This window comes from Eumetopias jubatus, unplaced genomic scaffold, assembly GCF_037043125.1.
Source record: "Eumetopias jubatus isolate StellerSeaLion01/CBP00866 unplaced genomic scaffold, mEumJub1_p1.0 scaffold_6, whole genome shotgun sequence".
Classification (NCBI taxonomy): Eukaryota; Metazoa; Chordata; class Mammalia; order Carnivora; family Otariidae; genus Eumetopias; species Eumetopias jubatus.
Genome location: NW_028274812.1, coordinates 108,463,063 through 108,489,598, shown reverse-complemented (window position 1 = coordinate 108,489,598; position 26,536 = coordinate 108,463,063). Strand labels below are relative to the sequence as shown.

The window sequence follows — 26,536 nt, the reverse complement described above, 5'->3', positions numbered from 1 at the left end:
GTTTATAGCAGCAATGTCCACAATAGCCAAACTATGGAAAGAGCCAAGATGTCCAACAACATATGAATGGATAAAGATGTAGTATATATACACAATGGAATATTATGCAGCCATCAAAAAAACAAAATCTTGACATTTGCAATGACGTAGAGGGTATTATGCTAAGCGAAATAAGTCAATCACAGAAAGAGATGTATCATATGATCTCACTGATATGAGGAATTCTTAATCTCAGGAAACAAACTGAGGGTTGCTGGAGTGGTGGGCGGTGGGAGGAATGGAGTGACTGGGTGACAGACATTGGGGAGGGTATGTGCTATGGTGAGCGCTGTGAATTGTGTAAGACTGCTGAATCACAGACCGGTACCTCTGAAACAAATAATACATTATATGTTTAAAAAAAAAAGAAGATAGTAGGAAGGGAAAAATGAAGGGGGGGGGAAATTGGAGGGGGAGACGAACCATGAGAGACTATGGACTCTGAGAAACAAACTGAGGGTTTTGGCAGGGGGGAATGGCTTAGCCTGGTGATGGGCATTAAAGAGGGCACGTAATGAATGGAGCACTGGATGTTATACACAAACAATGAATCATGGAACACTACATTGAAAACTAATGATGTAATGTACAGTGATTAACATAATAAAATTTAAAAAATATATTAAAAAAATATACAAAATAAATAAAATAAATTTCACAATAAAAAATTAGAAAAAATAAAAGTTAAAAAACATTTCCAAAGTACAATGAGAAAGCACTGTTTAACCGGAGAAGAGGGGGAGAGGAAAAAAAGCAAAAAATAAAACCAATGCTCTATTATTCTAAGTATTCTAGTTTACTTCAGATTATGTATGCAACAGCTTAGCTCAGTTATGGAAACACTTCCATTGAACTCCATTCAATCCTAAGACATTTTTCTTTGTGAGTTAGTTCTTACAAACGGTGTCACTAATTCACTGGGAGCACCTCTTTATGACCATGAAACCTGGAGGTTGTAAGGAATCTCAGAGGACTTCTCTTACAACACGTTCACTTTCCACAGAAGGGAACGTTAGACCCCTGAGCTTCCAAACAGGCTCTCCCCCACTCTGCTCCCAGCTGTTACTGCTAGCCACCAATGTGATGCAAAGGAAGAGGCAGAGCCCGTTCTTTCAATTGCTTCGAAATAGTGACTAGAGAAAAAGTGAACTTATACCAACCATCAGGAATCTGTTTAAGACCTAATATGTACCCCCAACAGATGCTAGCACCTGCAGAGGAGCCCAGTACTTCAGTCAAAGGTGTTCCATAAATATGTAAGTAAATTTTGTCAAAAGTACAATATAGGGGTTCTGCCCCAAAGAATTCTATGTCAACATACAATGAATCTGGCAGTGTGCTGTGGGCAAATGTACTACATACAAAATATAGGAGGGAATGGGGAAATAAGACAAGAGATTTATGTCCCGGGGCGCCTGGGTGCCTCAGTCGGTTAAGTGTCTGCCTTTGGCCCAGGTCATGATCTTTCGGTCCTAGGATCGAGCCCCACGTTGGGCTCCTCACTCAGCGGGGAGTCTTCTTGTCCCTATCCCTCTGCCCCTTAACCATTCTCATGCTCTTTCTCTCTCTCTTGATCTGCTCTCTCAAATAAATAAATAAAATCTTAAAAAAAAAAAAAAGATTTACGTCCCATGGGGTAAAATGGAGGAAGAGGCCTTAGAGGAGAAGAATTGAGAACTGAGTTTTAAAAAGCTGGTAAAGAAAGCACTCTAGGATTGCTCCAGAGAAACCTGTTGATATTTTTATAAAATCTGCTTCCCTTTTTCACGTTACTTCCACATTTTAACAGGCATCCTGATTTGTTCTAAATTATTTCACCTGCTATAATTATATTCAGGAAAGCATTTCCATCTTCCTTCTCAAAGAACTTTTGGAAGCCACTGAGAATGGAATAGTAGGAGGAAAAAAAAAAGAAACCTTTTAAATGCTTACTATAAATTCTTCAAAACAGAAACATCTTTAGATGGTAAAATACACATTTTCTCAAGTTTGAGGTTCACCAAAATAAAAGTGGACGCTAAAAATTAACAGAAAGAAAAAACATTTAAAAAATCCCCCACACTCATGACTGCAAACTTAAAGCATATGCGAAGTTAACAGGACATCTGGGTGATCTAAGCAATTATTTCCAGTTACTTTAATGGGAGAAGATAGAACCATAGTGGTAAAGAAAAGACAACTGGAGAAGAGACTCAGTTCCAGTTCTAGATAGATGAGCAAACATAAACAGGCCACTTCTGCACTCTGGGTCTGTTACCACGTCCATAAAAAGTTCTATTATTCTCTCTGTAAAGTTCCTAAAGCCACTCAGGTGTCATTCTTTTAGCAAGCTACATGTAAGGCATTAATCCATGAGGATAACCAAAATGAATTTATGTTATCCCAGATTTCTGTACTGTAGCAAAATTTTGCCATTGCCACAGCCATTTATCTAGTCTTGTATTGAAACAGAGCATTAGAGAAGTTTGGATTTTCAGTGAAACATGATTCATTGAACACCTGCATTTACCTCTCTGCTCTCTCCATAACTCCACTGAAACAGCAGTAAAAACAGGATCTGAAGGACGAAGAATAGGAGAGGCAACAACTAACAAAGTTTGTGGAAGCCAGAAAGCAGATGGATGGGTTATTTGATTTAGCAGAGCATAGGAGCACGTTAAGGGGAACCTCAGATCAAACTGAATTGTGCTGGGATACACAAGAGAAGCTCAGAATACCTCTGAAAGTGGGGATAGCAGGCAGGGATGAAAAAGGAGAATAGGGTGAAAGTTCTGCCCCAAGATTCCCACCCTGACTCCAAGCAGCCACTGTTCAGAGGCTGGGAAGCCTACTCTGGAAACTAGAAACACTGGACTCAAGCACAACTAGGGGCAGGCCTAGCAGTCTAAAAAGATGGGGATTATGGATGAGTTGATATCCTGAAAGGTAGACACCTCCAGCTCTTTCCCCACTCAGCTACCCAAATGTTGAAGCCAGGGGTGTAAACTGAAGATGGGAGCATTCTCGCTAGGGAAGAACTTGACCAACAGAAAAACACCTACAAATACTGACTGCTAAAAGTGAGCTCTTAACTACCTTATAATGAATAATACCATCAGTCAACTTTCACTCCAGCAAATCCAGCTTTCGGTTTTTCAGTGGTTCCTTATGGAACATGAGTAAGACATCCAAAGCTAAACACTTAAGGAAATCCCCTAAATGAAAAACCAAAAGAAATGATCAAGTAAAGGTATTTTAAGGAAATAGATGGTGTAGGAGGCCGAAGAAAAAAATGTAATTACAATTAACATACTCAGAGAAGAGCTATTCCACACATGAAACAAAAATAGACTATTTCAAGGCAACATTCAGAGGGTCACCAGGTTGGCTCAGTTGATGGAGTGTGTGACTCTTGATCTCAGGGTTGTGAGTTCAAGCCCCATGTTGGGGGAAGAGATTACATAAAAATAAAATCTTTTTTCTAATTTATTTTTTAAAGATTTTTATTTATTTAATTGAGAGAAAGAGAGAAAGTGTACACACAGAGGGGCAGAGGGGTAAGGAGAGGGACAAGCAGACTCTGTGCTGAGCACAGAGCCCGATGCAGGGCTTGATCTCAGAACCCTGGGTTGAGCTGAAATCAAGAGTCAGATGCTCAACCCACTGCGCCACCCAGGCACCCCCAAAATCTTTTCAAAAAATAGCAGTATTCAGAGAAAAAATTTGGAGATTAAATATATGATAGCAGAAACATAAAACTAATTAGAAGAGTCTGAAGATGAAGTCAAGACATCTTCCAAAAAGTGAAGAGACAAAAAAGATGAGAAATAGAAAAGATAGGAAAAGTAAAGCAGTCCATACATTCCAAACACAAGTAAAGAGAGTTCAGGAGGGGCGCCTGGGTGGCTCAGTTGGTTAAGCGACTGCCTTCGGCTCAGGTCATGATCCTGGAGTCCCGGGATCGAGCCCCACATCAGGCTCCCTGCTCAGCAGGGAGTCTGCTTCTCCCTCTGACCCTCTTCCCTCTCGTGCTCTCTATCTCTCATTCTCTCTCTCTCTCAAATAAATAAATAAAATCTTTTTTAAAAAAAAAAAGAGTTCAGGAGGTAAAGAACAGGAAAACTGGGGGCAAGAGAGAGAAGGGGGAGGTTGGTTAGAATTTAAGAATTCAAGAAAATCTCCCAGAACTGAAAGATCTATGTTTCCAAATTGAATAGGCCCCCAATGTGCCCTGCACGACAGATAAAACAAGGCTCACAGGGAAGCGGGTTATCACAAAATTTCAGAACATCAGAGACAAAGATCAGCTCCTAAACCACCTCTAACCAAGGAGGGGAAAGAAAAAAGTCAGAACGTCATCAGACTTTTCATTAGCAACACCAGAAGCTAAGAATCAATAGAGCAATTCCTGTTAAACTCAGAAAATTATTCTATATTCTATTCCCAGGTAAACTATAAATCAAGTATGAGACAAAAGGAAGACATTTTCACACATGCAGATTCCCAAATGTACATCCTATGCAGCTTTTCATGCAGCTTTTTCTTAGGAACCTTCTGGAAGGTTCTTCTTAAGCAATTGCTTAAGAATAAACACTGAAGAGGGAAGATGTGGGGTCCAGGAAACAGGGGTCCCAACATAGGGAGGTTAAGGTAGATCCAAGAATGAGAACTGTGCAGGTCTAGAGAACGAGCCATACAGACTTTTAAAAACAGCAGCATGAGCCTACTGCTTAAAAGTGTGGCATTAAATACCAAAAGAAAGAGCTGGAAGAAAAGGAAATGGAGGTCCCTGTAGAGGCCAAATATTGGGGAAAGGAAAAGTAGGTAGGGCACTTTTTATGCTACATACAGCTTAGCACTGATAAATGTTAAATTTTAAAAGATTCCTGAAAAGGTTAAAAAGAATGTTTTAAAATCACATCTAAAAACATGATTTTCCAAGCAAGATTTCTGGGGGAAAAGAAAATAAAGATGTAACTTTCAAGGTAGAGTAAAATCAAGTTATTTGAAAAAACACACTACACCTTTGCATAGAGTGTGGCTTTGCTTGAAAACAATTAAGAGCAGGAAATAATATTTTGCTGACAGATACTTACTCAAAAGTCATAACCTCAAAGCCAGCAAAAAAAAAAAAAGGAAAAATTTAAGCATATTATGGTATTATTGGGGGAAAGTTCATAGTTTATGGCTATATCAATCACTTCACAAATTAAAACTCCTTTTTCACACAGTCAAGCAGATGGCAAACCAAAGTCAAAAGAATAACTTGACTGCATCACATTTTGGTAAGAAATGAAAACACTCAAGAGACTATTGTTTCCTCAGGAAAGCGCAAATTCTGCGGATTTGTTGAAACAAGCCAACATTTTGTATCAGAGACATTTATCCTTTCCTGAAAACTGACACAAAAATAGTGAGATTCTCCAGCAGATCTGAACTGCTCCCAGCTTTCTCTAAGACTCTCAGAAATGGCATCTCGGAAAATATGCTCTTCTCTATCTCCAAATACTGTAAAAATTACATCTATAGCCCTCTTGTAGCAAATGCATATAAAACAGTATTTGTTCATCATATTTAGTATTATCTACTTATAGTCAATGAACGTGAAGGTCATGCTTAGGATCAAGCATTGGGCTTTTCAATAAACAGACAAGTGGAGAAGGTGTTGCCCACTACTCAGTTTTCTGACATCTAGGGAGACTGGAGCTAGTATTTTGATAGTCTAACAATCTGTGGCTAGGGGAGATCTTTTTAAACTAATGAAATGAAGCACTCTCCTAACCATATCTACTCCGGTAAAAACGCTTGCTCTCCTTTCAGCATAAATGAAGACAATGAGAATAGATTAATTAGCAAGGTGGCTTAATTGTAGCATACCCTACAGCTTTTGAGTTGAATGCATAAAAATATATTTGTTTAGAGACGAACCATGAGAGATGATGGACTCTGAAAAACAAACTGAGGGTTCTAGAGGGGAGGAGGGTAGGGGGATGGGTTAGCCTGGTGATGGGTATTGAGGAGGGCACGTTCTGCATGGAGCACTGGGTGTTATGAACAAACAATGAATCATGGAACACTGCATCAAAAACTAATGATGTAATGTATGGTGATTAACATAACAATAAAAAATTTTTTAAAAAAGTTAAAAAAATATGTTTGTTTAGGGGCACGTGGCTGGCTCAGTTGGAAGAGTGACTCTTGATCTCGGGGTCGTGAGTTCAAGCTCCACATGGGGTATAAAGATTACTTAAATAAGTAAAACTTAAAAATAAATAAATAAAATTTTAAAAGAACATGTTTGTTTCAGTCTCTTGAAATCAGGAAGAAAACAATAAGCTTCTGTATAAAGTATGATATTCTTCCTTTCCTGAAGTTTAATACATCAATATCTTACAAACTATAATGCATAACCAAAATCTCCTCCAACTTCAAAAAAATAATAAAATACTATGTCCAGATCTATTCTCTAAGCAAATTAGCAAGACAGTAGAAAAAAGTCTACACTGCAAGAAAAAAAATTTTTATAACAATGTATGGTGAAAAATGTTACTAGACTTATTGTGGTGATCATTTCACAATATATACAAATAGCAAATCATGTTATACACCTGAAACTAACAATGTTATATATCAATTATACTTCAGTAAAAAATATTTTTGATACTATGTTTATTCTTTCATGCTTATTTCACAGAAGGGAAACAGTTAACTAAAACATGAAGAAATGTTCAAACTCACTAGTAATTAGAAAATTCAAATTAAAATAGACATTATTAAATGGCAGAAATTCGAACTGTGGACAACAGCAAGTGTCCAGAAGTTGAGAATACAATGCCTGTGAGGTGTGTGCACTCAGCAGCCTGACAGTGCTTCTGTTACAATGCCACTCCTGAGTCTGTATCCCAAAGAAATTCTCAAACATATCCATGATGAACACAAACAAGACTGTTATTGGTAGCATTGTTTATGGTAGCCTAGGCACCCATCACTATGGGAATGGATGCACACCATGGAATAGCATGCTGCAGGTAGGAGCAATTAGCTAATGTACATCCAAAACCATTCACAGATCTTAAAACAGTGCCAAGTGAAAAAAGTAAAACCAAAGTAAGAGCTATAGCATTGTTTTTTTAAAGATTTTATTTTAAATAATCTCTACACCCAACGTGGGGCTCAAACTCAGAACCCCGAGATCAAGAATTGCATGCTCCACCAACTGAGCCAGCCAGGCACCCCAGAGCTGCAGCATTTTTACAGGGAGAAGTCTATAGCCAAATTCTGCAATAGTGTAGTGTCATGAACAATTTTGGAATTAAAGATAAGTACACCAAAAAAATCACTAAGAATTTTAGAAAGATGCATATAGAATCAAGGACATACATCAAATACATTAGATAAGGTGCTTGTGGGGTAGGAGAAGAAAATAGGCATGGAAATAGAGGCTAAACAGAAGGCCTTTATACACCAATGTTAGACTGTGTGCAAATCACAGGCTATAAAGTTAAAATTCAAAATATTTTTTATTCATGCACACATTAATTTATTCAATAAAATTTACTGTAAGTGCCAAGTATTGTGCTTAAACATAAACTTTAATGTTATTTCTGCTGAAGACTTTTATTTTAAAACCTCAAAAAGATATATGCTTTAAGATACATTTTAACTGGAAGTGGAAAGGAAAAAATTTACTATAGAATTCATATACTATAAAGTGAGAAATTCATCATTCTTAAAATAGTTTTAGAATTTTTTTCATCAAATAAAAATATACCTTCAAATTCTTTAAATGACAAAGCTAAATGAAAGGTTGAAATACAGAATGAACTCTGAAATCCTACCAAATTACATTGTCACATCTCAATCCACAAGTAAAACATCTTTTCTTGGGGCTTTCAATGGTGAAACAATTTCTTTTTGGAGGAGAAATTTTTTCTACTTTATTTGTTCTATGTGATTTTCCCAAAGATATTTCAACTGCTCAGGAACACTTCTCGCCAGATTTCTGTTTTCTAAAAGAATTCACAAGCAGACTGCTGGCTGCCAATGTAGGTGTTGTAGCTAATACACTCATTACACTGCACTGCTAACAAAAACTGATGAACACATTCAGTGCAAAGTGACATAACTATTCCACATCCCACGGGCATGGAAAATGATGTTTCCCCCCCAAATTACCTGTTCTCCTCTTCTTTTTTACAAACCCAAAAGGTAACTAGTATACAAGATAATGTTGGTAAAAAAAAAACCAACAGCAATTTGTAGGACATCATACATCTAAAGCTCTAAAATTATAATCCTTCAGTATTTCAGATTTTAAATACTAAAACTTAGTAGGTGGGAGGATCAAAGGTGAAAAATAGAAATGGTTGGTCCAACCATCAGTACTGCTGAAAACACACACAAGCCACATGGTCTGTCAGAGGGGTCAGCAGTATCATCAACACACATAATAAAAGACAATATGTTAATTTATTCAGGCTTACAAAAGATAATGTATTTGTATTTTCATTCAATAATAATAGCTAATAATGAACACTTACTATGTGTCAGTTATTGTTCCAAACATTTTATATGCATTATTTAATTTAGTCCTCACAAGAATCCAACGGACTAGGTACTTTGATCATCTCCATTTTATAGATCATTTTTCACATCAAATGCAGACTTTATCATTGCCTTTAAAACCTCCCCCAAATGGTCTCAAATTCCATTATACCCCCCTTTCATTCCAGTCCTCACTTCTGACTCAAAAATTTGACTGATGTGTATATGAAAGAAGCAGTTCTCTTCTCCAGCCAGCTTCCTTCTTCTCCCTTTCTACTACAGAAGACCCCCTCATAAAGATGTTGTTAGTGAACCCCTTCCTCAGAGGCTTATTGAAAGTAAACACTATAAAAATATATAGAGGAAAAAGTGAATAACTCCCCCGAACAAAGGGAACACCTTGATAACAGTCCTTACATTTTATGAAAATAGAAATATTCTACACATATTGTTCTGTAACATAACTTTTTAAAAATACATAATTTTTGGGACACCTGGGTGGCTCAGTTGGTTAAGCGTCTGCCTTCAGCTCAGGTCATGATCCCAGGGTCCTGGGATCGAGTCCCACATCAGGCTCCTTGCTCAGCAGGAAGCCTGTTTCTCCCTCTGCCTGCTGCTACCCCTGCTTGGGCTCGCTCGCTCTCACTCTGACAAATAAATACATAAAATCTTTGGTAAAAATATATAATTTTTAAAATAAAAATATAATTTAACAGGGACATGTGGCTGGCTCAGTTGGAAGAGCATGTGACTCCTGATTTTGGTGTTATGAGTTCGAGCCCCATGCTGGGCATAGAGATTACTTAAACAAACAAATAAATAAGAGCTTCTAGGTGTATTTAAAAATAAATAAATAAAATAAAATTTAACAGTGGATTTCTTTCCACATCAGCAAATAGAGATCCACTGCATTCCTAACAGGTTAATGGTGGTTCCACTGTGTGGAAATGTCACACGTCATTTTTTTCCTATAACAAACAATGCTATTGTACTCATATTCTTCATGCAAGTGTATGAATATATCCATAGACAGATTTCTAGGAGTGGAATTGCTGGGTCACAGGATAAACACATTTTAAATTCCAATGGACACTGCCAAATTTACCTCCAAAAAATTTACATTCCCACCAACAGTGTGTGAGAGTTCCAACTACCCCACATCCTTAGCCTCTACTGGCTACCACCATCTTTCAATCTGAAAGGTAAAACGTGGCAATTATGTGTTTTATCTTATATTTATTTAAATGATTAGGATTATTGAATTGATATCTTAAATAGATTTTGAATTATTATTAGTTGTAGGCTAAGCTGAACTGCCTACGGAGGAAAAAAAGTTCAAGAAGCACATTAACAGGGTAAATGGGGAGAATGGTAATATTTAACCAATCCAGGATTTTAGCATGAAGTAGACAATGATGCCAATCACAAATAAGTTTGATCTCTTCACTAAAGCACTTACCATTCACTTGAAATACAGTTATCAGTTCTTCAGACTATGCCATATATTTTAGAAATGTTTCTTTTAAAAGAGTATATATTTAATTCCACAGTCATGTATTCACTTTGTCATCTCTACTTACTCACAACACTCCTGTGTGATGTCTACTTCAATGATATTTTGTTTTACACAAAATGTTGCTTACAAATCTGACCTTTGACCTCTTTTAGATGTTAAAGCGCAAGAATATAATTAGTGTCTGGCCATGAACATCCAATATAATTAAGACAACTGATATAGGTAGCTGTATTAGAAATACAGCTTATTCAAGGGAAGTAAATGTCAGCAATGACCATCCATAGGGATATTCTAGGCATTTTATATTTTGAAAACAAAACACTAACAGAGGCCCCACCTACTCTATAAATGCTTACATAAAGGTGATGTCTTCTGTTCATAAACGCTGATTCACTGTCAATGGCTAGATGTTTATGATTATAATGCTATTAGCAATGATGGCTGAACTGAGCTATTCACACATTTTCTTACCTAATTTTCTTTGGGGCTACCTCCAGGTAACAATTTTTGTCAGGGAGACTCTAATAAGCTCTAACAGGGACTCTGACCTTATTATCCTGATAAATTAGTATCCATAACTGCAAAAATAAGTACCACAAATTATCTAGCATTCTAGAAAGGTTTTGGCTCAAAACTGATATATCAGTAAACCCCTCCACACCCTTCCTTTAATTCTCAATTAAAATTTGTATTCTTCATAGAACAAACTGATACTTAAGACTTTATTTCAAAGTCAAAAGCTCTTGCTACTGTAGTATGTCCACATGGCCAATCCACGTGAGCACATGACAGATACTACACATCATCTTTCCCATATCAGAGACTGGCAGAAAGAGATAGAGCAGGGGGCAGGAAAGAGCAGAGCACCAACGTGACAAAGTGCTAAAGCCAGGCTATAAATTATCTTTTGGTCACTCATGGCTGCATTTTGAAAAAGCTGACACAAAGGTAGGACCTATCCTTCCCTTGGAGGAAGTATCGTATGGAAAGCATCTTCCTAACTCACTAACAACAGAGCTGCACTCCCACCCCTCACATAACTTGCCCAATGAGAGAAGTGCTACTGGGTTCTAAAGGCAATGACAAGAAGCTCTGTATTCTGACAATGGGAGGGAGCAATGAAGACCAGCTTCCTGGGCTCTAAACTCTGCCAGACTGCCCTGCTAATCCTTCCCAAATCCCACAGTGTTGGGGTGGGGGTGGGGGACAGAATAGAAAACAATCCAAAATTGAATCAAGGACAGTAGCTCTGGATTACAGGAGGTCATAACATTCCTATTTGAATGGGGTGGGTGGGCATCGGGGCAGTCGCAGGGCATATACAAAAGCCTGTATGTTTATAAAAACACAATACAAAAATAAATTTTATCCCTGATCCTTCTGATGTGGTAACCAACATCTGCCCCCAATTATTTGCCAGCCCAGGCTGCACGGAAGGCACAGAGTAGCAGGCATTTTCACACAGTGAGGCTGGAAGAGATGCTATTAGAGTATAAATTACTAATTAGCTCAATAGAAGACAAAGAGAGAAAATACCTGTCACAGAATGCTGTTTACAACTTGACATATAATAAAATCAACCCTGAAAATTTCAGAAGAGCGCCTTACTTTTCAGACTTCTATTAACATGTAAATAGCAAAGCAATAGTATTACAGTCTTTAAAAACTGCCCATGTCTCAGAAACAATAATGTATGACTGGAAAGAATGCTTTCCAAATAATTTATAATTTTCTCATCCTTATGAAAGCTAAGTATTTTTAATTATTATAATCAGCTTTAATAAGGAGCTATATTTCATAGCTTTGATGATCACTTAAAGAGGTGGGGTGGGGAGAAGCCCAGAAGTGCTGTATTTTACATACATCAGAATACAGTTAATAGTCCTTTTACTGAAATTGAACAGGCCTCATTCTGCAGGTCATGCTTTTATGAAATGGACTGGCTACCATTTTATTTTTATTTTTTTTTAAAGATTTTATTTATTTATTTGACAGAGAGAGAGAGACAGTGAGAGAGGGAACACAAGCAGGGGGAGTGGGAGAGGGAGAAGCAGGCTTCCCGCTGAGCAGGGAGCCCGATGTGGGACTCGATCCCAGGACCCTGGGACCATGACCTGAGCTGAAGGCAGACGCTTAACGACTGAGCCACCCAGGCACCATTTTAATAAAGAAGGAGGATGAGCTGGAAGATAGTAGTGGGATGGAGTCAGTTAAATCTCCTTATTATGATGACAATTGAAAAGACTCCCAAAATTTAGGCTTATTTTGGGGGAAGGTAATAGCATGTTAGGATATTTATATTCATTCCCCTACCATAAGGGAAACCTATTTGTATTAATTGCAATCTGGTTCTTAAGGAAGTATATTTTGCACTTAGATCTCTTCCCGCTCCTGGATGCTACATAAGGATCTTCAATATATGTATTTCACCTAAATATGTCTCAGTCACAGTGATGAACAGGCCTGCGGCTCCTGTTTTCACATAATAATCACCCATACGGGGTGCTTGGGTGGCTCAGTCCATTAAGTGTATGACTTCAGCTCAGGTTATGATTTTGGGGTCCTGGGATTGAAGCCCCATGTCGGGCTCCTCACTCAGCAGGGAGCCTGCTTGTCCCACTCCCTTTGCTCCTCCCCCTACTCATGCTAATAAATAAATAAAATCTTTAAAAAAATAATAATCACCCATACGTCATTAACAGCTATTGTATCCTGAGGACTCCTTGTGTGAACATACCATGCCAGGTGCTAAGAAGATTCCCACTAGAGGTGTACACCATGACACAGTCTTTGCTGATGAGGGAGGGGCCTACAAACTTGTCATTCACAGGTAAAAGAATGTTTTTCAGAATACAGTGAAGAAAATAAACCATAAAACTCCCAAATCCACTCTCAATCCAATCTTGAGATTCCCTTGTATCGCAAGATCAACTAAAATCAAACATACCAACTTGTTGATACATTCAAAACATTCTTCCCTTTCCTTTTTATTTTTTTTAAAGATTTTATTTATTTGAGAGAGAGCGAGAAGGAGTAGGGGGAGGGGCCGAAGGGGAGAGAGAAGCTAAGCAGGCCCGATGTGGGACTCAATCCCAGCATGACCTGAGCCGAAGGAAAACGCTTAACTGACTGAGCCACCCAGGTGCCCCCCTTTTCTTTTTAAAATTAGGCCTTCCTATCCACTTTTTTCCCAATTTTCTTGAAAAATATGCAAGTGAAAGAAAATGATAAAGCAAATGGGACAAAATGAAAACAACTGGAGAGGGACGCCTGGGTGGCCCAGTGGGTTAAGCGTCTGCCTTTGGCTCAGGTCATGATCCCAGTGCCCTGGGATCGAGTCCCTCATCAGGCTCCCTGCTCGTTGGGGAGCCTGCTTCTCCCTCTGCCTGCCACTCCCCCTGTTCATGCTCTTTCTTTCTCTGACAAATAAATAAATATAAAAAAAAAAAAAGAAAACAACTGGAGAATTTGAATGAGGGAACAGAGAAGTTCCCGTACCATCTTTGCAACTTTTCCATAAGCTTGAAACATCATAAAAATATCAAGTCACACACAGAAAAAAGAGCATTAACAACAGAAGCTCTCTCACAGGGTTGTTGAGAGTTTCAAATAATTCACATACTTAGCTCATGCTGGGCACTTAGTAAACACTAATTATTATTTTAAAAAATGAGTGGATCAACTGTAACAAATGAACCTCTCTGGTGAGGGAATGTTGATAATGGGGTGGCTGCCTATGCATGTAAGAAGGCAAGGGAGGATATGGGTAATTTCTGCATCTTCCTCTCAATTTTGCTGTGAACCTAAAGCTGCTCTAAAAAAATGAAGTCTTAATTTAAAGAAAGGGTGAATCAATTTATTTAACCAAATTAAAGCATACATAAATATACTTAGTATATTGTTTGCACAGACACACACACAGAGAAGACAGTAAAAGACCAAGGAGAGGGGCGCCTGGATGGCTCAGTCAGTTAAGCGGCTGCCTTCAGCTCAGGTCATGATCCCAGGGTCCTGGGATTGAGCCCTGCATCAGGCGGGAAGCCTGCTGCTCCCTCTCCCACTCCCCCTACTTGTGTTCCCTCTCTTGCTCTCTCTCTGTCAAATGAATAAATAAAATCTTAAAAAAAAAAAAAAAACCCAAGGAGAATCTGAACAGGCTTTGCTTATGGACATCTGCAATGAAATTGGACTTCCATTTTTCCTCAGTGGGCAACAATCTCTCAACTGTAAACCTATATGGTTTATAACAAGTCCTTGAAAAAGATAGATAGGTAACCATTTATCTGCAATGCACTTAGGCATTTTATTGGTTTGGGGTTGTTTTGTTTTATGAACACAATTTTGTAATGAAAAAAATAAGGGCATGTAGGAACCCTGATGTAATCTCTGCTTTAGACATAGCCCTTATGGTGTTTGTCCCAGGTGCCCATCTAGAAAGCAACTGAGGAAAGGTTAGTAACAGAACCACAGGATAATCTAAGGATTGGCAAACAGGACAGGTTAAGGGATAAAATAAACCAGCACTGTTTAATTGGGAGAAGAGCATGGTGACGGATCAGTTCACAACGGTCAAGTAGAGGTAATACAAGAGCACAGACTGCCTGCAAAATGCCAAGGTTCAAATCCTATCCTGACCACTTAGACTTCTACAACTTAAAAAAAAAAAAAAGAAAAGATAGAAATGTCTGAGTGTAACCTTGAGGGCAAGCCATTTAATCTCAAGAAGACTTTATTTCATTACATGTAAAATGGGAACAGTAACAGCGCTAACCTCATAGGATTGCTGCTAAGAGTAAATGAGTTACAGTCAGCAAAGAACTTATAACAGTGGCTGGCATAAAAGCATATACATGGGTAGCTATTATTATTTTTTTTTAAAAGATTTATTTATTTATTTGAGAGAGCGAGAATGAGAGAGAGAGTACATGAGGGGGGAGGGTCAGAGGGAGAAGCAGGCTCCCCACCGAGCAGGGAGCCTGACGCAGGACTCGATCATGGGACTCCGGGATCATAACCTGAGCTGAAGGCAGTCGCTTAACCAACTGAGCCACCCAGGTTTATGAAGAACTAGGGTCTCCTTAATACTACAGTAAGCAAATATTTTTACTCAAAAATGGAGAAGGGGGCAACAGAGAACACATACAAATACAGCATTAGGTGTATGCTGGTTAGACAGAAGGCCGACTATCCTAATAGAGAAAATAATTAGAGAGAATAGAGAAAATAACCAGAAAAGATTATCTACAAAGGTTGTCACATTATCTCTGAAGTTTATGAAAATAGGTTAAATTTTTATCTACCTGGGATGATTTAAGTGGGATATTGACTGAAGTTGCAGGATAAACTAGAGGTCCTCTCAAGGTCTCTTCCCATCGAAAGAATCTACAATTAACCAGAAAAATATTTAAGTATGTACAACCTACTCATTCGAATCTGAATATAGAACTTAAAAGTTTTTTGCTTAGCAAACAAGATTATAACCAAAATAAAGTTCAACTGAGTTCACTTGAACAAATGAAAACAAAGCTTACATTTACCACTGGAGTCCTTATTGATGAATAGTATTATTTGAACCAAGAGATTACCAATTTTCAGTTTTAGAAATATCAACTGAGAAATAACCATTCCCAATAAGAATCAGTATATTTAGCACACTACTGCAGCATACAGAAACAAAAGACAGGACCTAAATGGACTCTTTCCCTTGGTTGACCTTATAGTTTATATGTTTTTCTTCATCAACATCAAATAAATCTAAAATTATTTATATGAAGGTATCAAGTATAAAACAACTACATTATAAAAATGGCAAAACCATAAGCAGAGTACAACCTACTAGTAATACCAAACCTATCTAGCCAGGAAGGGAATATGTACAAACATCCTACAGAAACAGGTGCGCCATACCAAAGTTACTGTTCAGCTTGAAAGTTAACATTTCAGACTAATCCTCTTGAAATTTAGCAGCAAAAATAGTAATTTCTAAAAATCTTCTGTTAAATTACAAAATCAATATAGTCACCTTGAACACCTGTTTAAGAGAATCCAGATTCCATGAACATAGCAGCTGAATCCAGATAGATTTTAGATTCTAAACTATTGACATATATGAACAACCCCTACTGTTTCTGATATCCACTAATCAAAATATAATTTTGCTGTTACAAATGCTATCATCTTTGCTATTTACAAAAAACCCATAAAACGGCGGCAGTTCAAAATGTACACAACTTTGAAAAAAAAAGTTATCTTTATATATCTGAATGTACACTAATAAAATAACCTCAAATAAGATTCTCAAGATCAGTTTACATTTTTTCCTTAAGTAAATTATAGCTATCCTTTGGCACTATCAAATAAAAAAGTAATAATCGTTCATATTCTTAGCTAAATGTAAAACTTCAGAATAAAAACCATCAAAACAAAATAGTAAGAATAATCTAAATTTTGCCCCAAATTTCTCATCTTCCTTTTAATTTCCAGAAGAGTCTTAAAAATCAAAAGCTTGTAGGAAATTAATATTAATATGGCCTTCTTTATTGACAACTACAAAGTAGAGGCAGGGGAGTTGTCCAAGGCATTGCATTATTGTATGGAGGCTTTTTCATGATAAAAAATTACTCATAAATTCATTACTTAACCTAAAAAAGAAGTCCCACTCTAAAATCCTCCACTACTCTGCAAATTTCCCTTTCTTTATTCCATTTAGTTAATGGGTGAGTAACCTACTACAGTGTGAAATGTCCCACATAAAGCTAAAGGCAGCTTAGGAACTCAAAGCCCTCACAGTCCTGATTTAAATCTCTTCCCCAGCAAACTTCCCTAGTTGGTTATTTTCATTCTTCTGAAATGATTTCTCAATATTCTCCAGCCACCAAAATACAATTAGGCAGAAATCTGGTTGATTAATCAAAACAAAAAGATGTTCATCTTTCTCTATCTCAACAACAGTGGGCTCTCCAATGAAAATGAAAATGCTGTGGATAAAGCACTCTGCCCAGCGCTTCAGGTACACCCTGCTACAACACAACACTATCACACTACACAGGCAGAGCCACACTGTAAATAAATAAAACCCATCTTCCCATTATCACAACACTAGAGAAATGCAGCGGTTTCCAACACGGAGTTGACGCTTCATCATTCACAGAAGAACAAAATCAAATCAAAATGGGTCTCATCTTTTCAAAGTGGCCATGAAAGTCAAATTAAAAGCAATGAAAGGTGGAAGCAGATTCAAGATGCCTTGAAGAGAAAAAGAGGTTTCTGGAATTTCCTACTTTTGTGGACAAAAGGACCCACAGTTTCAACACACTTACAGTTCTCTTCTCAACAAAGAATTCCTTTCCTGCACACCCCCCACCCCAACCTCCACTCTTACTTTTCAGTGTTTACTCCTATCTCTAGGTCTCTTTTCACTCACCATGGTTCCTCGTCTTCTGCACCAAAGGCTCCCTACACTTGATCCTTCACTATAGCATCTGTGCCCTGACCCATGCAGACCTTCTGGAGCATCTCCCCACAACCTGCACATTTGATTCCCACTCCTGTACAGTCTAGTCCAGTTCTTCATCCAGCTGGACTTCTCCAGCTTCCCTTAACCCTGTTCTCTTCCCTTACACCCCATCTCATCCTTTAAATCCCAGGGCCCATCTCTTCCTTGCTTCTCTCACCATCCCCTTTTAGCCCTGTCTCTCCACCTCAGTTTTTACCTTGGATCTGGCTGAACCTCGTGAATTAACACAATTCCCTAGTTACCCTGTCCCAGACCGCCATCACTTCTTTACACCCTTACTCTTTTCTCCTTTCAGCTTGTCTGGTCCCAGAATTGTCCTATAAACGCCCCACCTCTCATCTGTTTCCTTTCACCCTTCCACTATGCTTATTCCTAACTCCACCTGGTACTCGTCCAGTATCTATTTCACCCTCCCTCACTTTCAAGAATTTACACCCATCGCCCACCCACTAACCCATACCTTTCTCAGAACCTCGCGATTCCCACCCCACCGCGGGTCCTAGTCCTTCAGCTCATCTCGCTCTGCACTAGTTCACACCCTTGTCACGTCTGGCTCTTAATCACCCTCTCGCCTCTACTCCCAACTATCACCCCAGCTCTGCCCCTCCTTGCCTTCCACTTCCAACTCTTCCCCCATCACCCCCACCCTGCTACTATCCCCTACAAAGCTCTCTTCCTCAAACCCCTGCTCTTACACCTAACCCCAGCCTTGGTCTTCCTAACCTCATTCCCTGCCGGCTTTCTTAACACCCACCCTGGGTTTTGCCTCCTTCCTACCTCCTTGGCTGGATTTTTCTCACTCCTCCTCTCCCTGCCTTCTAACCCTGTCTCCCCTTAATCCTCCTCATCTCATTCTTAGACCCGTTCCCCCCAACAGTCCCTAAGCCTTCCTTCGCTTCTCCCCTCAAGGCTTTTTTTTTTTTTTACCCCCCCAACCCAGTCGTCGCCCACCCCGCCAAAATAAAGCTGCGACGCGCCCCGACTGCCGGCTCTCGCCTCGGCCGGCCCCCGCCCCGGGCGCCCCCAGCCCGCCGGCGCCGCGGTCCCGCCCCCTGCCGCCGCTCCTCCCGCCCGCGAGGCGCGCGCCGCCTTTGTCGCTCCTCACCCGGTGTGTGAGGATTTGGCTTCTTTAAAGGGGAGGGCCAGTGTGCCGGAGACTCCTGTCCCCGCCTCCGAGTCTTAGAATGGGCTCCCTGGCCGTCGCGTCCTCCCCGGTCCCCGTCCCCCCACCCCCTGGAGCTACCCCCTTGGCTGCCTCCCTGCCTCCTCCGCCCCCTCCCCGACCCCCCCTCTATTTACCGCCATCATCAGCACGCGCGAGCTGTCACCAGGGCGCGAGACAACCAAACCCGGCCCCGCCCCCTGACCGCCCATTGGCCCACCCGCCGGAGCCCCGCCCCCCGGGCCCCGCATTGCGCCAACGGCGCAGCGCACGGCCCCGACCCGGGCACAGACTGCCTCTCCGAGGGTTCGCGCCGCGGGCGCAAAGTTTAGGGTTAGCCACAAACATGCGACCGATTTAAGCCTGGCGTAAGAGGCGGCGGCGTAGAGGGGCGTTGTGAATCGCGGGTCGAAGTTTGGTTGAAGCACAGGAGGGTAAATAAGGAGGTTTCCAGACAAAGAGACTCTTAAAGGTACAGAGTCTTAAGGCTGTCCCTCCCCCTTAAAGGGCCAGGCTCTCCGAGCCCATCTCCGCCCCCTTCTCCCCAGCACCTCAGCCTGCGGAACAGTGAAGGAATTCTATCTACACTAGTTCCCCGCACACTTTCGGAGCTCCTTTAACATCTCTCCCCACTGCCAAGGGGTAAAGCCTTTCTCACTATCCTATGTTTTTGTTTTGTTCTGTTAAAAGACTCAGTAATTGTTAAGAGTGTCGTTCCGAAAGAAGCAGTCTCCGAACCCTGGGGTTTCCTGAGGCTGCGTTTGCAAAAGTTACCATTGGCTACCAGACGGGTGAACACGTGTCTGACTTTTGCCACTGATGACCCAGGCGGGACCCAGCTGTTTTATGGAAATCCCTCCAAGGAAGCCAAAACTTAAGAAGTTCAGCAGATCGTAGGAGACCACAGGGAAACAGCGGCTATACTTCCTCCAGAGACTGCATTGTTCTGACATAACTTGCGGGAGGTGACGTTACCCGCCCCCCCCCAAGTTACAAATAACAGACCAACACTGTTACATCACCCAACACATGGCTAAAGCAGGTAAAGGCTTACCTGTAAATAGAAGGACAAAGAAAAATAAACATATAGGTTAACAGCTACACTGGCTCAAGGCTACACATCTGTCAATATGAAATAGAGAAGCACAAAAGCTAAAGAACAACAAAATTAGAAGGGAGAAACAGCGAGTGCATGTGTAAGTATGAAACTACAATGCCAGCAGCCAAGCGTATTTAAGTGTAAAAACATGTCTAAAGGTAATTAACCTGGACATTTTTAAGAGGTTTGATGATGGAAGGAAAGGACGCAGCGATTGATTGATTTGGTGAGGATTTGCCATGTGGTTCAAGAGCTCAAAGTAGGGTCTAAAATTTAGTATTCTCTTTGTTGTCTATCACCCTTAATTCTTTTTAAAAATCTTATCTTACATTTTAACTCCTTTATTATCAATTTTCTCCCCTTACTCCCCAAGTCCCCTCCAAAATTATTGGAGATTCAAGGTTGTATCTTTTTCAATGTTAATTCCTTAGCAAAGTGCCTGAGGCATAATAGGTGCTTTTATTGAGTGATGGGTTTTGGAGCCACTTAAGACTTCTGAAGGAAGGAGTGTTCTCAGAATAGCAATCTACCGGGAAAAGATTCTCAGTACTTTGAGCATGTATTGGATCAGTGGTTCTCAAAGTGTGGCCGGTGGAGCCGTGACACTCTTTCACAAAGTCCCTGGGATCAAGACTATTTTCATCATAATAAGACATTATTTGCTTTTGTCACAGTGATGACATTTGCACTGATGATACAAAAGTAACAATGGGTAAAGTTACTGCTGCCTTAGCACTATCAAGGCAATAGCACTCAATTGTGCTATCAGTCAATGTACTCTTCACTGCCACCCACTCATAGGAAAAAATAACACTTGTTTCACTTTAGATGTCTTTGATGAAATACTAAAAATTATTTGTTTTATTTAAGTACCCATCTTTTCTATACTATTCTATGTGATTAAATGGATGTATGCATAAAGCGCTTCTGTTCCTTACCTAAGTACCATCTTTTTCTTGAGGAAAAGCACTTGTGCAATTTCTCTGCATTTTGAGCTGAATTTGTAACTTTCTTCATGGAATACCATTTTTACTTGAAAGAAAGCTAACAGATAAACTACATTTTGTCAGCTTTGGGTGTCTGACAGATATTTTCTCAAAGATAAAGTGAGCCTGACAGCACTTGTTAGCAATAATCAAACTCAAGCTCTCAAGCAAAACTTCGAATTTCTGCAAACCTGTACCCACCACTGTGAACTTAATAGCCTCCCAAGACTTTTCTGATGAGAATGGTGGTGATGTTAACAAATATGATTTTTTTTATCTTGTATATCGAAATGTGTCAACACCTAAAAGATCTGCAATGTTTTCCAAACAACCAATGCATGATGCTACAAAATCGGGTATCAGTAAAAAATCCCTTCAAAGTACAAAATAAACCAATGAATATTTTTATATAACAGTACAAAAAGTTTCACTGATAGAATTTGAGAATCCGCATTGCAACTAACAGCAGAGTTGTGATGTAGTTTCAAAGAACATATGTGAAAAGATCGTTATGTTCAAAATGTTCAAAAAACATTATGTGAAAAGATCGTTAATATACTCCTCCCCTTTTCCAACTACCCATCTGTGAGGTTGGATTCTTCAACCAAAATGACAAATTTTAATAGACTAAATGAAGAAGCAGATATGAGAATCCATTGTCTTCAATTACGCCAGACATTCAAGAGATTTACAAAGATATAAAACAATGTCACTCTTGTAAGTTTTTTGCTTGGAAAAAAGTTATTTTTCATTACAATATTTATGTTAACATGCGATGGATTTATTTTATCTTTAAATGAATACCTTCTTTTTTCTTATAAGTTTTAATAAGGCAAATATCAATAGGTATAACCTATATAAACAAAAGCTCTTTGGAACTTTTAACAGCAACAAGGAGTCCTGAGACTAAAGAGTTTGAGAACTGTGTGGAAGCAGAATAAGGCTATTTTAGATAATTCAAATATGAGAAGGCTATGCAGCATAGCTAGCAAAAAGGTTTTAGTGTAGTTCCAGAGTTAAGAGCTTCAGTGGTCCATCCACAAGGAATGGAAAACAGAATCAAACACTGAGCTTCCTTTAAAGACACAACTGGTAATGAGTATGATCACAATATACATGGCACCACACAAACAGAGGTCAGAGACAGGCACAACTAAGGCCTGGGAGATGATGGGTTCCACAAAGAAGATATAGTCAATTCTACCCCAACTTTTTTTTTTTAAAGATTTTATTTATTTGAGAGAGAGAGAGAATGAGAGATAGAGAGCATGAGAGGGAAGAGGGTCAGAGGGAGAAGCAGACTCCCTGCTGAGCAGGGAGCCCGATGTGGGACTCGATCCCGGGACTCCAGGATCATGACCTGAGCCGAAGGCAGTCGCTTAACCAACTGAGCCACCAGCAGAGCCTCAGGTTGTAGAACAAGTAAAATCTTATCACTATAGATAAAACTTAAAAATAGAGTTCCATGCTCCAGAGATGGGCCACACAACTGTGCTCACTGATCTGGTTAAAAAAATATACCTATACTATCGTATACTTTCTTGGGACCCTCTCTCACTGCTCATTCTCTATTACAATAACATTCTTTCCACTGCGGGGGAATTTTAACTTGCCACCAAGCAGTATGACCCCATAACTTCCCCCCTTTTTTTCTTTAAAGATTTTATTTTAAAGTAATCTCTACTTTGGGGTTTGAACTCATTAACCTCAAGATCAAGAGTTGCATGCTCTTCCGATTGAGCCAGCTGGGTGCCCCCATAACATCCCAGCTTAAACATCCTAACCATACACCAGTACCTGCAACACCATTAAAAAGAAGCAAGAGCAGAGAGGGCATCTCCTTGCCTATAAAGCTTTTGACATCTATTCTCCCTTGAGCCCCTCAACAAGCCTATGAAAAATGGAAAGTAGGCATCATTTATTCCCACTTTACTGATGAGACCCAGAAAGGCCAACTTGACTGAAGATACCTGGCAAGTTCAGGACAGTACTATGGCCAGCACCCAGCCACCTGTCTCCTAAAGCAGTGCTCTCTCCTTTAGTAGTTGCCTTGGAATACCTGTCACCTGCACATCCCTAGGATATATAAATGCATTCCCTAAATTGTTTTTTTTTAAGATTTTATTTATTTATTTGTCAGAGAGAGAGAGAGCACAAGCTCCCTGCCGAGCAAGGAGCCCAATGTAGGACTCGATTCCAGGACCCTGGAATGACCCAGGACCTGAGCCAAAGGCAGACATTTAACCAGTCGCCACCCAGGCATCCCTAAATTCTTTTTAAAGCCTCCAAAGAAATTTTGGCAGAATTCGTATTAACCTTAAAAACAGGTCTATGCCATCTGATGGGGCAGGAATGTGATGGCAAATAAAACAGAGAATGCAAGAGAATTAGGAATCTTTGCCCTCATAGTTTCAAGATTTTTTTTAACTTGCTAATTTCATCACAGAGACGTAGAACTACTTCTTGGCCTCATCAATGACATCATTCTGAACAATGAAAATATACTCATATGCCAAGTTCCATTACAACAGAATAATTATCAGATCCCATGGAGTGTGTAATAATGGAAGAGTAACTCCTGGGGCCCCCGAGAAAGCTATAAAGATTCTTCATATATGTTCACTCTTACCCATTTATAAAAGGTTGCATGCATGTTTGTGTAAAGACAGAAAAAGAGGGAACCAATAGGAAAGGTAAGAGCAGGAAAACAGTCCCGCTTCCCAGAAACTGACCAAAAGGCCTGAAGATCTATGAAATGAAGGAGAAAAATCCCTGGATGAGACCTCAGGGAAGGGGTCCAAGCGGCAGGGGAAGGTCTTGCATACGATTAAGCCAGCAAGATGTATTTCACATCTGCTTTACCTTTGCCTTCCCACTGTTTCCCTTCAGGATCTGTTCTTTTAGAGACCCTTTTTTAGATCACAGATCTTTGAGATACTCTAATGAATCCTATAAATCCTATTCCCCCCAAACTGCACACATATACACACAAAGCTTTCAAGGCATCTTCGTCCTCTCGGGGCTCCCCTCGGGGGTTAGGCTGCCTTAAGTAAGAATCACTACTTTAGAGACATCATCCGCTCACATTCCAGCCCCAACTAAGAAGAAACTCCCTCATTAAGCACAATACAGTCTCCATGATCTGGGAAGGAAAGGACAGGTATGTTTTGTCTTGTTTTGTGTTTGTCTCAGTTATTGAGAAAAGCAAGGAAATACACAGGGAAGGGATTTCCCTAGATGAGGCCAAGTGAAGGCTGCATGACCTCTGGGAGGGATGATGTAAAGATCTGAGTCCTGAATCATGGTCAAATGAGGTGACCTAAAGGGTCCCTTGTAACCCAAGAGACTGATTTTGGTATGCTCTACACAATGGCAGAAACTCACCTTGGGGGAGAGTCCATATCCAAGAAGAGACTACTCAAAGTCCAAAGACACCAACCCCCAGGAGAGGACCAAACTTGTAATACAACCGGTTTCAGCCATGCCATGTGACACTTGTGACTGGGGCCTGCAGCCCAAGGGGCCCAGACAGCGGCAGATACAGAGAAGGAGGCTGTGGTGAGGGAAAGACAATACTGGGAATTACAGGTATGCACGTGGAGACAGTGAGGCCACCCATCATTCCTGCTTGGCTCCAGATATACTGTGTTCACATCCTCAAAATGTTCAGCCTATCGCCCTCCTATGTTCTCAGAGTCTCAAATCTTAACACCTGGAGGGCATGCGTAGGTGGGAATTTCTAACTGCTCTCCTTTATCATCCAGGATTTGGAAAGAAAAATTTCACTGAAGCCTCATGAATGAATGCTGGACACACTGGGTTGGAGCTGACCTGGTGGTGGAGAGGAGTGGTCAGTCTCTAAGTATTCCTTCAGAGGAGCAGGGACACCAACAGAGGGCGGGGAAAATGTGACTGACCACTTGGTACTCAAGATCTGAGGCAAGTAAGCAGGAGGCAGCCTAGAAACAGGAGTACGGAGAATCACAAGAGCACAGGGGACAGGAGGAAAGCACAACCAGAGCAGGAACCACAAATGGTTACAAGTGATGGGCTAGACACAGGTTCCCCAAATCCCAGCATTTGCCTTCTGCCGTCCCAGATTTTGCCATCTGCAGGTATCCTTTGTGCAAGAACTTCATAGTTCTTGTAAATGGACTCTTCCTTAAAAACTTACCCTCATCCGAAGGAATAAAGTGCTAGTTCTGCTTTTTTCTAATATACATTAGAATAAGGCGTTAGTACCAATATGTGTTTTCCACACTCCACCTAAAATCACCTGGCACCGCACAGAGGCCCAGGTGCCACACTTAAGACACAGGCTGGTAGCCAGGTGTCCTGAGCCTGAATTTTGGTCCCAACTTCGGCCTCCTCTCTCAGCATGACCTCTGTGGGAACCCCCACCTCCCCCATCTCCCAGTAAAGGAAGACTAGATGAGTCCTACAGCTGCCCTGCAGAGCTCTGACAGTCGACACTGGCAGATTTCTATGTGGCTCTGACAAAGGTACCCACCAAGATGATATGTTAGCAGGGTCTTAGAATTTCCCAGTTTCTGCTCTTTTGGGGGTGGCTACAGATGGGAAGAGGGGGAAAGCATCTGGAAGCAAAGGCAGGAGATGTAGGAAGGCAAGTCTAGTGTAGAAGGAAAAACATCAGATTTAAACCCAAACATATGGCATCTCCATTAACTAGCTGCGTTTAAGTTTTCATTTATAAAATGAGGATCACCATGCCCTTTTTTCCTTAAATTTATACCAATGCTCCTAAGCTTTCATTCAACCTGAACTTTCAAAAATGATACACTGCCAATCCTAAATGACTCTTTAAAGTCCCATTCTGACTTGCACACAAAGGCTAGACGACATCTGGACCTTTCTCACTAGTTACCAGCTCAGTTTGGGCAACTTCGCTAGTGGAGCCATATTTGTTAAATGAAGAAATATATTGCATTACCTGCCTTTTTTAGGGATAAACTTTCTTTAATTGATGCAAAGGACAAAGGTGGACAGAAGTACCCAAAGTGGCAGTTCATAAAGCCTGATCTGGTGACCATTGGACTTAACGTTGGTTAAATGTGTGCTTGAAATAAGGGAAAAGAACAAAAGTGAAGAATGCTGGAAATGTATGAGCCAAGATTGTGTCTGAAAGGCAAATGATAGTTAGGGAGTTTATACTCTTCTTTAGTTTTTAGAGCACAGAATCCCTCCCTAAAATGCATACATCTAGAGTCATATTTACCACACTCAATCTCTATATATTTTCAAGAATACATATATTCAAAATGCTGTCTCATCTCACAAAAGATTTGAGGGAGCCTACAGAAAAATACAAACAGATAAAGCTGGACAAGAGCAAATATAAATCAGAAGGCCAAAAACATAAAATCTATGCATTTTATTGTCTATAAATGACATCTAAAACACACCTCAATTTAAAAAAGCAAAAACAGAACGAAGAACCAAACAAAAAAGCCAGGGACAAAGGAGAACAAAAAGTGCAGCCGGCAGGTCCTGCAGTTACAGAGTTAACCTGAGTTTCCTGCCAGCCAAAGCTACAAGGGAAACATGATCGCCTCCTGATTCCTGTTGCAGAGGCATTAGACCTGAAACTAATTTCTCTGAGATACCTTAAGTGAGGGACGGTATCCTTGAGGACAGGTCTGTAGTAAAGTACGTTAACGTGTTTCCTCAGACCATC

At 40.1% G+C, this 26,536-nt stretch overlaps 1 protein-coding gene across 2 annotated transcripts in view; it reads right to left on the bottom strand.

Annotated features, from left to right (window-relative positions):
• Positions 1 to 26,536, bottom strand: part of USP49 (ubiquitin specific peptidase 49) — an 87,927-nt gene that overhangs the window by 60,248 nt on the left and 1,143 nt on the right. The window contains exon 2 of one of the 2 annotated variants that reach the window (XM_028097661.2): positions 15,379 to 15,460. The exons of the other annotated variant lie outside the window; for it this stretch is intronic. The gene's annotated coding sequence lies outside the window, so the exon portion shown is untranslated. The remainder of the gene's footprint in view (positions 1 to 15,378; positions 15,461 to 26,536) is intronic. 2 annotated transcript variants of the gene reach the window in all.